We start from the raw sequence: 15,978 nt of genomic DNA, 5'->3' as shown, positions 1-15,978 counted from the left end.
ACCAAGAAATCTGCGTTGAGCAAAGAGGCTTTAGAGCTTGCAGCCTGTCTACTGGATATGCTGCAGAGAAACTTAAGCACACGTTGCTCCAACCACTCCAGTAATGGCCGCCTGTTAAACTGTCCATTCAAACGCTGCAATTAACACGTACACGCAGTTTAAAACTATTACAATAAAATAATTATGAAAACCATGTTGAGGCATTTGACCGCTCCAAACCACATATTAAGCTCCCCTATTCGGAGAGAAATTGCAATAATTAGCGGGACTACAACCTTTAAACCGGCGGGACTTAGCAGAGGCGAGTGTGTATACAGGTAATGAGTTTCCTCCCCAGCGCTCCATAGAGGGCCATCTGAATGATGTGTGATGTGGCCCCGTCCAGGGCCCCTGACAAGCGTCCACATGCAGGGAGGTTGATCTGGTGGCCAGGGACCTCTAGAGCAGATGTGATGCCATATTGTGGCCGTGGTAATTATCATAAAGACACAGCTCCCAGAACGCGCACACACACACACACACACACACACACACACACACACACACACACACACACACACACACACACACACACACACACACACACACTCTTCTGAAGACCAAAAGCAAACTTTTATTGGCCACTGGACAGGATCAGGATCTTGTGTCGCCAGACTTGGATCACAAGCAGACGAAAAGCCTGGGAGAAATCCAAGTTCACCAGCTGGGGGGGAAAGGGCAGGAGGAGGGTCATCGATGTACTGACTACCAATAAAGTTAGTCCAGGCCCAGAGTCCAGCTAGAACTGTAGTTCTATAGTTGAACTATAACTTTTCTAAGTTGTATGAATCCATCTGCCAATGCGAATGATTAAAGATCCAGCAGTGTGTCATCTTGGATGATGCTGCGAGATGGGCGGAGCCATAAAACAAGCAATTTAAAAAATGAAATGACGACAAAGGCAACTTAAACCCCAAAAATGTATCATTTAACAGAATAAACAAATACATTCCATTCAAATAGGATTTTTCATTATTATGCAAAGCATCAAATATCATTCAATCTCGTTCCCTGGATCAGGGTAAGGGTGCATGGGTTTGTGTGCATTGGCTGAGTTTGTTATTGTTGTGTTGTTGTTGTTTATATGCATGAGAGTTGCGCCCTGCACCTATAAATGTCTTAAACGCCTCCTCCTGGGTTCTCGGTGTGTATGTGCACACTGAAGCTCTTGATCGTAGCTCTATGGGTTTTGATTCCGCTTGTGAGTGCATGAGTGTTGTGCGCGCGCAGCCATGCATTGTGTGGTCGGCTGTGCGCGCACACGGCCCAGAGAACCACAGCCTTGCGATTCCATTCCAGACGAAATGGGATAGCAACACAATTATCTCAAGTCCAATTCTTTGAGGCCTATTGTGTGTGTAAACCGAGCCAGGGCTTGGATTAATGTGTGTGTCCGTGGGCTTTAGGGGAAGAAATGGAGTTGGGGGGGGGGGGGGCGGGGGAGGAATGGAATGGAGGGGATACGGCGCATCGGAAGACTGTTACTTCATCTCTGAATAGACCAAGCTTCTGCCATTAGAGAGATGGGGGAAGGTGGTGGAGGTGGTGGAGGTAGTGCTGGAGGTGGTGGAGGTGGTGGTGCTGGTGCTGGTGGTGGTGCTGGTGGTGGAGGAGATGGGGGAAGGTGGTGGAGGTGGTGGAGGTAGTGCTGGAGGTGGTGGAGGTGGTGGTGGTGGTGGTGGTGGTGGTGGAGGAGATGGGGGAAGGTGGTGGAGGTGGTGGAGGTAGTGCTGGAGGTGGTGGTGGTGGAGGAGGTGGAGGAGATGGGGGAAGGTGGTGGAGGTGGTGCTGGAGGTGGAGGTGGTGGTGGTGGTGGTGGTGGTGGTGGTGGTGGTGGAGGAGATGGGGGAAGGTGGTGGAGGTGGTGCTGGAGGTGGTGGTGGTGGTGGTGGTGGTGGAGGAGATGGGGGAAGGTGGTGGTGGTGGTGGGGGTGGTGGTGGTGGTGGTGGTGGTGGTGGTGGTGGTGGTGCTGGAGGTGGTGGAGGCTGGTGGAGGTGGTGGTGGTGGTGGAGGTGGTGGTGGTGGTGGTGGAGGCTGGTGGAGGTGGTGGTGGTGGTGGAGGTGGTGGAGGCTGGTGGAGGCTGGTGGAGGTGGTGGTGGTGGTGGAGGTGGTGGTGGAGGTGGTGGTGGTGGTGGTGGTGGTGGTGGAGGCTGGTGGAGGTGGTGGTGGTGGTGGAGGTGGTGGAGGTGGTGGAGGTGGTGGTGGAGGTGGTGGTGGAGGAGGTGGAGGAGGCTGGTGGAGGTGGTGGAGGTGGTGGTGGAGGTGGTGGAGGTGGTGGTGGAGGTGGTGGAGGTGGTGGTGGAGGTGGTGTTGGTGGTGGTGGTGGTGGTGGTGGAGGTGGTGGTGGCTGGTGGAGGTGGAGGAGGCTGGTGGAGGTGGTGGAGGCTGGTGGAGGTGGTGGAGGCTGGTGGAGGTGGAGGAGGCTGGTGGAGGTGGTGGTGGCACCAGGTGGGAGGCGATTGTTGAGGTGGCGAGGGGGGGGGGGGGGGGGGTTGCGGGGTTGCGGGGTGGGTGAACATGAAGACGACAAAGCTGGCCTTGGTAGGCAGAACAGCCACAGGGGGGGGACCCCATGGCTGGCTAGACAGAGGGCTGACCCCGTGAGTGTCTGGGGGGCTCCTCCTGAGAACATCAAGAACCCACCACCACCACCATCTCCAAACAGAGAGAGAGAGGGTTGAATTAAAGGAAAAGAGAGGAGATTGAAGAAATGGGAAGAGCGAGGCAAAGGCGAGAGAGCGAGAGAGAAGCTTTGGAGAGGTGAACCGCCACCATTGCAGATATAAACTTTCGCACCATGCATTGCTCCTCTGTCATTTCCACCACCATCTAATGATAAAAGGAAGTGCAAGAGCCCTGGCTCTCCACAGAGATGCCTCACATCACAGTCAATGCTGTCCACGGTCACAAAGCTGGCCTTCGACATTTCCCTCCCCCACCCCCACCCCCACCCCCCGGTTGGTGCAGTGAAGGCAGCTCTCGCAGGATGCAAGCGCAGAGAGTAGCAGAGGTAACGGTACCACATTTCAAAAGGACTCCCCCGTACTGGAACTCCACAGCCCGAAGGAACAAGTCATTACTGGTCCAAACCTCTTTGTTTTTTATGCTGCTTACCTGGGTCCCGGATCCCTGGCCTTTCTCACCGCTAGACTTTCTCAAAAGAGTTCATGAATTTTGATTTCCCAGACTGTTTGAGTGTGATGCAGCCGGGTCAGACAGGGATGAATGAGCATAGTTTGTTTTGTTTGTTGGTTTACTTATGGGTGCTCGAGTTTTCCTATTTGCAATACATTGATTATTTTGCATCAAATTTAAATGTACATTCATCACATATTTATTTCCATATACATAAAAGGACAGTGTTTGCTTATTTTATGCCAGGTTAGACAAGGTCGTAGTAGTTATCCTTGAACATTCAAGTTGTTGACAACACGTCCATGATAATAGACAGAGAGTGCGACAGGAAATTCATGTTTCACCTCCTAGGATTCGTTTAATTCAAAAAGTGATTACCAATGTCACCCACCACCAGTTTTCTACATTTTTTATAAATAAAAATAATAAGTGTCACTTTGATTTAAATTTCAAAATGAGTTCTTGTCACGGTCTGCAATCATCTTCAATTATCAAGGTTAGGCGGATTAGTAAACAAACTCAGACTGCTGCTGCTCCACTGCTGTATTTTAACACTAACATTTTGAACAGAAACAAATGAAAAATGTCTGCTTCCTGCTTTGAACGGGCGTTATCTCCAAGCACACAGCCAAGACTCGTCAGAATAAAATGAAGATGGGTGGCAGAAGGAGGGGGCTGGGGGCGGTTTAACTTTGGAAGGACCTAACAAAGGACGAATGGTTCCCCCGAACATAAAACAACACGCAGATGAGTGATAGAGCAGCTAATTGGCTCCGAGAAGATAACGATGAAGGTGAGAAGGGATTTTTCCCCCACCTTTCTTCTCTCCTTACGAGGAGGACCAGTTATCCTTCTTCTGCTGGAGAGCAGCGCTGACCACAACGCTCTGAGGGACTTTTTTCATGAACTTGATTTACAAAAGACACAAAAAAACCTTTGTGGAGGGACCTGGTCGAAAAGTCCCAGATCCACCTTCTCTGAGCACACAAAGGGGATTTCAGGTGCGGCCAATTAGAATGCAGGTAATGAAAAAGGAGAGAGGAGAAGAAAATAAGAAATCAGGGTTTCTTCATCTCTCTCTGGCCCCAAGGCAGCCGAAGGGGTCAACATTTGGCCCTATTACACCCAGGGAAAAGAAAGCGAGAGGGAAGGAGAGAAAGGAGACAAAGCGGGGTAGAGAGAGGGGCTGATTTGATTGACGAAGAGTTTATCAAGGGATTGTGTCACCATCTCTGCACTGTGAAATGAAAAAGCCACTGTGTCTCTTGAAGCTTTAGAATCAAATGAAAGCAAAGTGCCTTTACACTGGTGCAGCCAGCCCCCCGCCTCCTCATCCTCCTCCCAGCCTCCATCACTGAAGCAACACCACTCTTTATTCATGCAATTCCAGACCCATTTGGATTAACCTTGGCTGGGTTTAGAGTGCTGGTCTAAATGCTCAGCTCTGAATTTTTTAATTTTTTTTCCATGTTTGCTCTTTCTATTTATTTTTTGGTCAAAATGAACAGGACAGAGATGAAAAATTCAAATGTTGTTTTCTACAATTGGAGCCGATTCAACTACAGTCATCTTGAAAACACAAAGACCCATGACTGATTCCACATAGATTTGGAGATATAATAAAGTACTTTGGTTGCTAATTGGTTGCAATCTATCTCATTGCCACGTTTGCTTGGACTTCAAAGCACAACCTTTTGGACAAAACATAATGCATTTTGGAGGCATCTATTGAAGTTGGACAAGAAAGGCTGTCAAAAGGTTGTCATAATCATAGACAAAACAGGAATCGCGCTTAAAGTAACTGACAGCAATTAGGAACATATATCACAAGGCTTTTAGATGTGAAAAGCAGCCACTAAACCAAAAATAGTTGACATTTAGTAGCTGCAACACCAGGCATGGCAGCCCTAAAAAAACAACGGCAGCAAAAGGGACTATTATATCATAATATATTTATTATATAATAATCAGACTGCGATCCGGAAAGAGTTTCCAGCTAGGAATCGGCCTACCATGTGGATGACTCTTTTGTGATCTCCCCAGGGAGGGCAGTGGTGGCAGACCATGCTGGCACCAGAGGGATTGGCGATTCAAAGTCGTTTGGTTGTTTTCCTATTCAGCGTTGTCACCCCACGAGAGAAGCGACCACGGAGTGAAATAGACGTCTAATGGCACATCTCCGACCTTAGCAACCTCAATTCTCTGCTGGGGAATAAATACAGAGGGCTCAGAATCGTTCCTGTTGGTTATTTGTTCAGCAAAATGGCCAACTGTTAATGTGCTCTGTGGGTCACGACTATCCTTTAGCCGCCTGTCGTCAACTCTCTTTTTAACAGGCCCATAAACTGGGATGACAGTGTTTCAGATCTCCAGGAGAGAGTTGTTTATATTTTAACAGACAAAATAGTTGGTGTCAGCTTTCCATTTATGGTATGTGCCAACAAAGTAGCAAAAGTTGTTGGTCTTTCTTTCATAAAACATCAGAGAAGGATGTCATCACTGTCTGGTTCACGTTTTGCATTCCTAAACACTGTTGTACATCATGGTCTTTCGCTATCATTATATATCTGCCCATTTGGAAGGAGGGATCCCTCTTCTGTCTGCATTCTGTTGGACTTTTACTGAACCCTGCAGAAGGTTTAGGGTTCGAGGTGTTTTATAATTGTAACTTGACTTAAATCATATTTACGTGAAACTGTCTCCAGAAGGTTACCATGAGTGAACAAAGTTGTTGAATATTTGAAGTGCACTTAATTCAACATGTCTCAGTAATGTTTTGAAGTCACTTGAACATGTGTTTCGATTTCAAACCGTAGCACCATGTCCTCTTCTTTCTCATCAGGCTCAGTTGTTCAGACCAATGGAGTTCACCTGCATGGTGTGTTTGATGACATACACCTGAAGGCTGCCTGGTCGCATCACATTCAGCTCCATGCTTATCAAAGGCTAATGGCGCTTTCTCAGAGCGGCCCACCATGAATCGTATTGATTAAAGTTCATAGCTACAGGCTAAATTAATGCAATCATAGCTTAGCCGACCTATCCCCTTACCCAGCCTGCATTTCAACAGACACAGCAGCTCTCTGTACGTCTATAAACCCCTTTTGATTTGGCTAAAAAATCTGCATTTAGTTTTGGGTGGACTGTGGAACAGGCAGAATTCGAGAAAAGCAAGAGAAAGCTGCAGTCTGTCAGGGAATCCAACTTTCAGTCTACTTCCTCTTTTCACGTTCACACTGCTGCCCGTAATTATATATACTTTTGCTATGCTACTTTAAGGAACCTCTGGGCACACATATTGGTTTGCGTCTTCAGGTCCAGGAACACATGTGGTCCACACAGGGAGGTATACGTGTTCAACATCAGAAATGAAAATTCATCCAATGTGCAGGGTAATAATAACCTTGAAAAGCACCAGCGCCTGGACCATTTCAGTTGCCAGATGGGGCCAACAAGGCCTAAAGATGAGGGCACACCAGTGAGTTTAAAAACAGCTGAATGAAAGGAAATGAATTCATATTATTCACATTAAATCAGTCAATAGTTCAGCATTTGGCCTATTTAATTACAATTGACAGCTCTAGAGAGAGTTTCCTGGTGTGTTGAAGCACTTAATTAGGACAAAGTTAATTGAGATTGAAAGGCAAATGTACAAATGTACGATGAATAGATAGACCCTATCTGTTCACATTCACTCAAGTTTTTATGTAAAGGATGGTTTCCATCCTCTTTCATTTAGAAAATGTGTACGCGTACAATTCAATTGGCAGGTCAAAAAGATCACAATGGATAAATCAAACTCAAGAATTGCCCTTGAATAGGTATCTGCATCAGCTACGAAGAAACCAGAGTACAGAACTTTATTTTATTAAAGTATTTAAATACATCTTAAATAAATCGAATAGATACTTCGACCTTACTTTATATTTCTCCTTCTTTCATCGTCTCCAACTTCCCTCCCTGAATTTCCTTTCAACTTAAAAGTCTCAGAATTCATGCAGCCATTATTCTTTGAAGGAAGTTAAGCCGTAGTTCATCTCCAGTTTTGGAGATGAACTGATGGTTGACCATCTCGTATGGCTAGAGACAGCAGAGGAATCAATGAAGTTATGGACATAGATCCTTGCAGTCCAACTATACTATAACATCTCTGGACAACCAAACTCCAAGAATCATGGAGCTTTCTCTTTTCTACTTTACTTATTTGATGTGACCATTAAAAAATAATAATAAAACATTGAGCAGCTGACCAATAAAAGAGAAAGAAAAAAGGAAACGTTTGAATGTAAACTCTGCTGTGTTGAGGGCCTACTGTCGGATGGTCTAGTGACAAAGGTGCTTGACGAGTAGCCAAAAGGTACTGGGTGAGATCCCCAATGTCAACAGTCTACCTGAAGTTATCCTTGTACTAGATGTGTCACCCCTTCTTGCTCCTTAATGATATCAACAAATGATATGTACTTAACTTTGGAAAGAAGAGTCTTGTTATAATATATTTGGCAATTGTATCGTATACCACAGAAAGTAGCCTTGCGTTGGTTTGCCTCTTAAGGTGTTTATAGGGTTTACTTCCAAAGCCAGGTGTGCAGATTAGCGCATCAAGTCTAGCCTTGTGGTTCAATACAAGTTGTTTATCTTTTCAACATAAATCTTTTCTGTTCCTGAGGATCCAGAGGCAAAACATGAATTGAGATCATAGTACAGATCTTTCTTTGCAAATTGAAGTAATCTCAATGAATCTCTGCCTGTGTCCCTGGACTTTCTGGCCTTTTTCTGTTCAGTTGGCTGGGACTCTGTCATTAGCAGAGTCTGTCAGAGGACAAACGAACAGTCAGGATGGATGTTGTTTGTGTAAACCGTGACCATCTGTCCCGCTCTGGAGTTGCTGACAATGGCGGCTCGAGAACAAATGGCGGCATTCTTGTTTTTGCTATTTCTTCTCGCTCGGCTTGTGAATTGCCATTCTCCCCGAGCTGGCATCCTGCCTTTCCTCCGCCCCCTGGAGAGCCGCGGTCTGCCTTCCGACTGCTTGTCAATCACATGGCACTAGAGGCGGGAAATCACCCTCCCAGTCCAGTCCAGCGGCACCGCCTTGACTGCATCCATATCTTCTGTGGTACCTGTCATCTCCCCCACAATGCACTGCCCCGACTCCATTACAGGCCTTTATAGAGATCTCCCTGCCCCCCTCCCTCCCTGCTTGCTGAACAAGGGGCGCCCTAACTTGGTGGCTTGGCTTCTACAGGTGTCCGGGCGGGGTGGTGGCCATGTGAGCTTGGGACATGCTGGAGGGATGAATAAAAAACGGGGGCAGGAAGTACACAGCGTTCCCTCCTTGGCTGCATTCTGCTGAGCAAGCAGCTCGGAGAAGTCAAGGCTATGAAAATAATGATGATAAAGTAGGCCAGGGTATTTCTGCCGTGCAACTGCGTGTAGTAAATCACACATGGCTAGCTTAGCAGTCAGCGGAGCCCCAACCCTGCCCTACATCCTGGGAGAGAAGAGGCCTGGCACGGTCATAACTCCACCTGATCAGGGGGCTACAGGGTGGGCCACCTACACTGTTGACAACACATCCCTTTTATAAGGCCTTCGATCAAAACAGAAATCACAAATCTTGTTCTTTTTCTCCTCCAAAATCTCAGCTCACTTAATGTCGAAGATATCAATTTTTTTTGTCTTAAAGTAGTTTTATTGGAAAGCCTAATCCCCAGTTTGGTTGCATTTTTTTCCTTTTAAATGTGATGTGGTTGCACCTGACTGGTGTTTTGCACATGCACTTAATACGAATCCCTCTGTGTCCAGAAGTGGTACTGCACCCGGATCATTCTCTGTTGCTCGGCTACCGGCAGAGAGAGAGGGACACACAGTGAATCCAAAGAAAATAATTTATGAACTTAGTGAACAGGAAGTATAATGCTGGCATAGTCCAATGTTAATGTTGCAAATAAAATGGATTCCCGCATTGTTTCACAATCCAAGCGAGGTTCTGCAATGAAACTAAATTGAAATATATCAATCCTCTTAATTGCATATTCATAGGTTTCCATGTTTACAAACTCATTTTCAAAAGGATACAGTGTGTTGTTATACATTTTTAACCATCCACACTGGTGTGGGCGGGGGGGGCGCTTTGTAATGCTTTATGGAACAGCTGCCTACCATCTGGTCCATAAATAACCATAGAGCATGTTTATTTATTATTATTATGAAGACATAAGAGACACTGATGGGCTCAGGAAGCTGGTGATGGCAGCCCAACTGAGTGAGAGCATAAAGAACGGGGACAGCTAGGCTATCAAAGCCCAGCATTAATGAGGGAGGAGAAGTATTGTGGAAACTGACACAAATTCAAATGTGCACACATGTATGACCTTTCTAATTCACTGTAGTTACGGAACAGAGAAACTATTACAGACCATTAACACAAGGTCTTGAGAAGGGTAAACATAAGTCAAAGCCAGAGGATGAGGATTTCTATATAATTTAATGTGAATGAAAATAAATGCGTTGATTCAGATTCACAAGGTCTATTTTACAGCCATGTCTGCCAATCAGAAGTCTTGATACTGACCCTCTGCCACCTTCCAACCAAAGGTATTATTCATCATATAGATGAGCTATGGAAGTTCTAGAGGCTGAGCTGGCAGAATAGAAATGTCTTGGGTACCATGATGGAAAAGTACGGAAACACTGGCCTTTTATGTCTCGTTCATAAACCACGTCTCTCTGAAAATGGCGTGATGCAGCTCTTGGTGTAGTTAACTGAGCTAGGATTATCTTAACCAGCCTGCTGTCACTGCCACTAATTAACCAACCACTCTGAGGAGAGGTTCTACCGTACATAGCTATGAGATAGACGGCTCCAGGATCATCTTAACCAGCCTGCTGTCACTGCCACTAATTAACCAACCACTCTGAGGAGAGGTTCTACCTACATAGCTATGAGATAGACGGCTCCAGCTGTGAATGATTCGGGGTCAAGGACTCAAGGGTCAAGGCTCTTAAAGAGCAACCACACAGCGGGATTCTTTTGGGAATTTGCTGCCATCAAGTGGTTGGAAACAAAACTGTCACCCACTGTACATTGTACAAAACATGATTTAGTTAATGTCTAATGGTTTGACAGAAAAGTATTTCTGTTGTAAAACCAAGACTTTTGAATCATTGTTTTTAATGAAAAGGTGTTTCTAATGTTCTAATTTATAGCTGAACCTTGGTATTTTGGTCGTCTCAGGTCTCTCTGATGTAATACTGTTATTCTATGGATGCCTGCATTATACAGAGTAGCAATATTAAGTTGGATGTTTTTAACCTTAGCTAACCCTAACCCTGTTTATGACCTTTAAATGCCAGCAAACTCTGAGAAACCCGGCTTGTGTATATTACTCTTTAAAAGAAACTAATAGGGAAAGCCAAGTTCTCCAAAGGAAAAGGTGAACTTGGTCTTTAGTTATTTTTTTCATACCCACAAAGATATATAGCATGATCGCAGATAGTTGGTGCTTCCACTTTTACCCATCCCAATCACTGCACTTGTTTTCTCAATTATCAACTCCATGCTGCTTTTTCATCATCAAATCTACCATTGCGCTTGGCAGGGAACTAATTGGGTGATTAAAATGCACCGGAGATATAGGAAATATGTCTATGAGACGGAAAAGATTGAACATTCAGAATTGCGTTTTGTAAAAGATTTCTGGAATCACGATTTTATTTAGCATGACAGCACGGCCTGTTGCTAGAACAAGTAACTTCAACCAATAGAACAATAAAGAGGACAGAAAGCTGTTTTGTTGACTCTAAAGCGATGATGTAAAAGTAACTGAGCCAAGCTATTTCCATTCGTATGTCATGAATTGCTTTTGAGATATTGTTATTAAAAGGTCAAAACAGAATAATCCCTGTATACTAGGTGTGGAAATATATAATATTATACTCACTAATGTCTTAGTTGTATGACTTAGAAGTCAATTATAATGTTAGAATTATTGGTGTACATTTACATTTACATTTAGGGCATTTAGCAGATGCTTTCATCCAAAGCGAGAAGTAGAAGAAGAACATTCGTCTTAAGAAAGAGAAACAACACTATATCGCCGTCTGTACAGTAAGGATGTTCATAGAAACAAGTGCCACTCACTTACAATTGCTAGGTACACCCATTCCCCTTATTCAACAAGAAAGCTAGAATAAGATGCTACGTGATCCTTAGTACTATTTTTAATTGCCAGGACGTTCAACATACAATAAGTGGTAAGAGGGTGTTTTTAGGAGAGTAATGGGGAGAAGGGGCGGTGGATGGAAGGGAGGAGGCTATGCAGAATCCTGGTGAACTCTGAAGAATTGAGTCTTGAGTTTGGAAAGCTGGAGAGCAACACTGCTATCCTGATATTGTTAAATGTTATAAGGTCCAGTGTGTAACATTTGATATTATCTAGTGGTACAAACTGAAACACCCCCCCTCACCTCTCCATTTCACATCAATACTCTGGAATGTAATGGCCTGTATTGTGTATGGGGCCAGTTGGTTCTTCCAAAATGATTGACTAGTCTACGACAGCATCTAGGACCCATGTGTCTAGTGATGAGGTAAATGCGAACGTAAAGTAACATCATGGAGCTGAATGGTACTGTAAACATGCAATTGATTAACGGTTTGTGGAAAACCAACATTGAACTTAATCGCACCAAGGTTCATATGACAGCTTTGCTTGCTAATAAATCAGTCACAAATCAAAATGAACAATGCACAGGATATTTTGGCGAAAGGACGGAGCATGCTCATATAAGTGGCCGAGACCATGTGATGGTGTGTGAAGCTGTGTGGAGCTTCGTCTGGCCAGCCCTTGATTTTTATGACCACGTCCGGGAGAGGGTTAAGCTCCTCCAAAGATTATAGTATAACGCCATGTGTAATATATTCAGATCACGCCAGTAGACTGAATCTGTGTTAACGTTTCACTTAAGCTTGCACGTACTGCTTGCATCATTACGTCACTATAAGCGCCAACCGGATGTGATGCGTTGGGCGCAAGTTTGGGAATGTTCTCCAGCAATAAAGCAACATAATGCGAAGCTACGCTTGATCATTTATAGTAAGACAAATAAACAATGCTCATAAATATGACACCATGTTGTGTGACACATTTCATACACAACATCTGTTACGATCTCAGGGGGAGTAGTGGACCCAAACGCAAAAAAACAGGGTAGGCAGGACCAGATTGACTGTACAGAGATATTTATTGAGAATCCGGGGGTTGGAGAACATGGAGAATCCGGAACACGTCTAGGTCCTGACACAGGGGCTGAGGAGCATGGAACTGGGGACCGAGGGGGTTAGGCAGGGGTTAGGCAGGGGTTAGGCAGGTAGGATAGGGTCATTTGAGGTACCTTTTACCTGCAAGCTTCATCGTGGCCCACCTTTACTGAGGGGCCAAGAAGGTTTACCAATTTTTCAGCGTCTATTACGATCTGGCGATGGTGATGAGAAGATGAACCACGGGTGTCAAGCCAGAACAGGAGCAGATGGTGTCACAGGGCGGGGTCAGGAATGCCCCCAGCACCCACAGACAGACAGAGAAGGCAGGGGGAATCCTAGCAGAGGCCAGGGGTCTTTTTAAAAGGTCAGGGTTCGCTAACTACGTTGTTGGTGTAGGGACCCTAGTCATGCTACCGCAGAGGTCTGGTTCTATTTTCAGCAATATTAGTGGTTAACAAATACCGGTTGGAAGTGTTTGGCGCACTGCCCCTAGCCAATGCACTGTTGGCCATTTGGGCTGCTAGCGTTGCTCCGGGCAACTGGCTGATCAACGGGAAAAAATGTCTTGACGGCTTATTTTATCTGTTTTCATGTAGAAGAAGACCCTGGGTAAAATTTTCGCCAGACTTACAATTACACATTTCCTTCTCTCAAATATCCAGATATTTTCAGGGATCATCTCAGGTTTATATTATAGTATTATATTATTATCAGGTCGAAACATTTTTGTTTAAAACTGTTTGAGGGAGAATTGTATTATTAAAATGCATGAATAAATGTAGCAATTTGATTTAGGAATAGGATGGATTACCAAGATCCCTCACAAGAGCCAACAGCCGAAGGGACATAAAGCGGGAAGAGCTTGAACTGTAAATACATTAGTATGAAGCCCAATGATGATCTGCGGTAACATACTATAATATATCACAGATAATAGTGTAATGCAAAACGAACATTCAATTGAGATTAGAAACCCATATCAATTAGTAATTGTACATATCATTGTTTATATCGTTGATTCATAATGGTATTAATCTCTTTCCCTAATTGCATTCATGTTAGCACATGTTAGCAATGACAATGACCTCCCAGCAGCATGGAGGGGACTGGGTGTAGAATACACTCCATAAACGATCAGACCATTAGCCTCCAAACTGCCTTTAGTATGACTTGGTACTTCCGTTGATCAGATGCCATCGACAGATAAGATGGGGTAGGAAGGGGTTGGGAGGGGGGGAGTTATTTAACAGGTGGGGTATGTTTACCCACTGTTTGTAGGAGCCCTGCGACCCCCCAAGAGGGCGCTCTCTCAGGGGGGGGGGGGGGGGGGTTGGAGAGAGATGCGTGACCTTTACCAGTGAGCCTGATGAACGTCACCTACAGAGACTTTGCCCTTTCCCTGCTTCACTTCTCCAGGCCTGTCGGAAAAATACGCCCGCAAATCATCCCCTCCCTCCCTCTTTATTCGTCTGTCTGTCTGTCTGTCTGTCTGTCTGTCTGTCTGTCTGTCTGTCTGTCTGTCTGTCTGTCTGTCTGTCTGTCTGTCTGTCTCTCTCCTTTCTGTCATTCCCTCCCTCCCTCTCCCTAGATCTCTCTTTTGTTCAATCCTGTCGCACAGCACGCAAATAATTTCCCTCTCCCCCTCTTTCACTATCTCTTTGTCTTTCTTACTGTTGTTCTTTATCTGCTCTCTCTTTCTAATTTCTACAAAACGATCAATATACGGCAAATTATTCTCTCTAATTCTCCCTCTTTTTTAGTTCCTGTTCTCTGCCATTCTACTTCAGACCTGGTAAAAACTCAAACAACATTTATCTTTTTTTTTTCTTCCCTCTATCACTCTCCCTCCGTCTTTAACTATTTTTATGGTGTATCCTGCAAAAAGATTCTCTGTCATTCTCTGGAATTTCTATCTCTATGTTCAACCCTTATTCCTACCCCATCCTTGTCTCTCTTCTCCTGTTCTCTCTCCTGTTTCTGTCTATCCTCTCTTCTTCTCTCTTATCTTTTCACTTCCTCTGTCTGTCCACTAGCTCCCTATCTCCTTCTCTCTCAAGCTCTTCTCTAACGCCACGCTGGGTCCTGGAAACCATTAAACCTCCCTGCGCTCTGCCCCCCTCAGCCCCTCCGCGGTGAAACGTTTCACTTGCCTTTCATTTAAATGACTGCCCTGCACCTCTCAAAGTCACACTATTAATACACAGATGTTGTGTTCTCAGCATTCTTTGGTTTTTCTCTTGAGGGTCTCAACACCCACGCATACACACACACACACACACACACACACACACACACACACACACACACACACACACACACACACACACACACACACACACACACACACACACACACACACACACACACACGGTAAATGAACACACACACACACAAACGTACTTACTCGCAAACACACAAAAAAACACAGTACAAACAATTGCAGATGCAAACACAAGCACACATGAAGTCTTACGAACAGATACTCACACACACTAGTCAATGCGTACAGTACACACAAATGCTTATTCAATTGATTAAACTTTCCTTGTATATGGGTGTCTTCTCCTAATAACAACGTTGTTTATTGAGGAAACCCAAAGCGAGAAGGAAACTTTGGTTGCATTGAAATGCACCCAAAGTTTATGTTGTGCGTTTGTTCGGGTGTCAGTAATTACTGTTTCTTAGTCTGCCAGATGTTCTGTGGTACATTATTATATACTATATACTACAGAATGGGTCAATGTGTACTGTAGCACTATGTTTGTATGCATATAAAAGTGAAAATACCCTTGTACCATGTGTCATGTAGTATGTTGTAGGTCTGGTAGCGTTCCTGCTGGCCCTGTTTCACCGTGTACTAGAGAAAATGCAGACAGAGTGGGAATTATCAAGAGCTCAGGCGTGCCCCAGAAAGTTTTCCGAAATTCTCCTGAGGTTTAAAACGCAGGGTCGAAAACATACATTATGCTTTGTGTCCTCTCGAGGCACCGTAGGCGTATTCGCCCCCCCACCCGCCGTTGGAGGAAACGCCCTCATCACAGTCAAGGTGGTAGGTTGGATAGTGTGAGTTGGCCTAGTTATTATGTGAGTTAGTAAGTTGGTGATTCATTTGTTTATAAGTCAGTTAGTTAGTTAGTTAGTTAGTGTTACATTAGTAAATGATTTGTCGGACAAAAAAATATTCATGTTTGCTTCGAACAATGAATATCACTCTGCCCTTGGCCTGGCAGCGATTGATTAAAAAATATAGCCGCTTTGCACGGATTAAACGGGTGTGAAATAGTAAAGACAACACAGGATGAGTCAATAGCAGAGGACATATTTACTCACATGAATCAATAACATTAAGCGCAACAAGAAATCCCTGCCATCGCTTCACTACATGTTTTAAGTGCCAATTTAACCTTCGACTCACATCTTTATTACACATGGGCCCGGCTCTTTCTGCCATCAGACCACACTTAAAGTGACGTGCAACGACCGCATCTTGAAAGCCGTTATAATAGACTGCTGCTTTTGTTGATTTATCAATTAGCC

This window comes from Gadus chalcogrammus, chromosome 10, assembly GCF_026213295.1.
Source record: "Gadus chalcogrammus isolate NIFS_2021 chromosome 10, NIFS_Gcha_1.0, whole genome shotgun sequence".
NCBI classification, from domain to species: Eukaryota; Metazoa; Chordata; class Actinopteri; order Gadiformes; family Gadidae; genus Gadus; species Gadus chalcogrammus.
The sequence above is the reverse complement of the archived record's forward strand: the minus strand, read 5'-3'. Positions refer to the sequence as shown.